Genomic DNA, 958 nt, shown 5'->3' on the forward strand with positions numbered 1-958 from the left:
GTCATGTTCGGAAAGAGATCTAGCAAATTGCCAAGTATGATTTTCCTTTCAATAAATAATTTTGACTCAGTTTGGCTGCAAATATCTTTTCCTACCTTTGTGCTTTTCTTCTTTTACATTGGTGTCTCGCACCTTACAAATGACAGCAAAGGTATGAAAGGAGATGGAAGCATTTAGCTCATCAAGTCAGCGAGAGCTTTCAATGAGATCACGGCTGATTTGGTAAATGCTCAACACCGCTCCACTGTCTGTAGTCATGGCCGAGTGGTTAAGGTGATGGATTAGAAATCCATTGGGGTTTCCCCACGTAGGTTCGAATCCTGCTGACTACGTTATGAATGCTTTCCTGCTGGAACAATTCTCGCTGAAAGTTCAGAAAACCTCTTTTGCAAAGCAGGCCGGTAATTTGATTAGACTTGGGAAACTCGAGTTCTTCATCAGAAATGTCCCATATTTAAAACATTATCTCTGTATCTCTGTTTCTCTGTCCCGATACACTGCTCGATACATCGGGTTTCTGCAGTTGTTATTGAACGTCCTAAGCAGAAGTGCTGCTTTTCATTGGATTCCTTTAATCCCTGTCCTCTGTTCTCTGACTCGGGTCAGTGGCAACACTTCCTCCTCCTCGTCAAAGTGCTCATTCCCCACCGCTCCCTCTCCCATCATTACAAACAACCGCAGGAAATTGCCACTTAAACATCTTTGTTCCAAAGTGAAACTCACCAGCCTCGGGAATCTCTCCACCAAACGGGATTTCTCATCCCTGGATATGGTGCAAGCAAGAGGATTGTGAAGAGATACTGTGGAAAATATTGTCAGTTGGCAGTTGGAAAAATGTTTAAGAAGCAAACCATATAATTTAGGCTCCAGCTTTGGAAATCTTGAGAAACTCTTTGGGAAATGGAATCAGAGGAGGATGAAAAAGTGTGAACTGTCGGACCGAGTAGAGGACGGGACA

General features: G+C 43.2%; 1 non-coding gene across 1 annotated transcript; it reads left to right on the forward strand.

Annotated features, from left to right (window-relative positions):
- Nucleotides 1-250: 250 nt before the first annotated feature.
- Nucleotides 251-332, forward strand: trnas-aga (transfer RNA serine (anticodon AGA)). The gene has a single exon. It is a non-coding gene; the product is annotated as a tRNA-Ser (tRNA).
- Nucleotides 333-958: the final 626 nt, after the last annotated feature.

Source organism: Chiloscyllium plagiosum, unplaced genomic scaffold (assembly GCF_037043375.1).
Source record: "Chiloscyllium plagiosum isolate Xiang-an unplaced genomic scaffold, Cpla_swu_hap1 HiC_scaffold_29, whole genome shotgun sequence".
In the NCBI taxonomy this organism is placed as follows: domain Eukaryota; kingdom Metazoa; phylum Chordata; class Chondrichthyes; order Orectolobiformes; family Hemiscylliidae; genus Chiloscyllium; species Chiloscyllium plagiosum.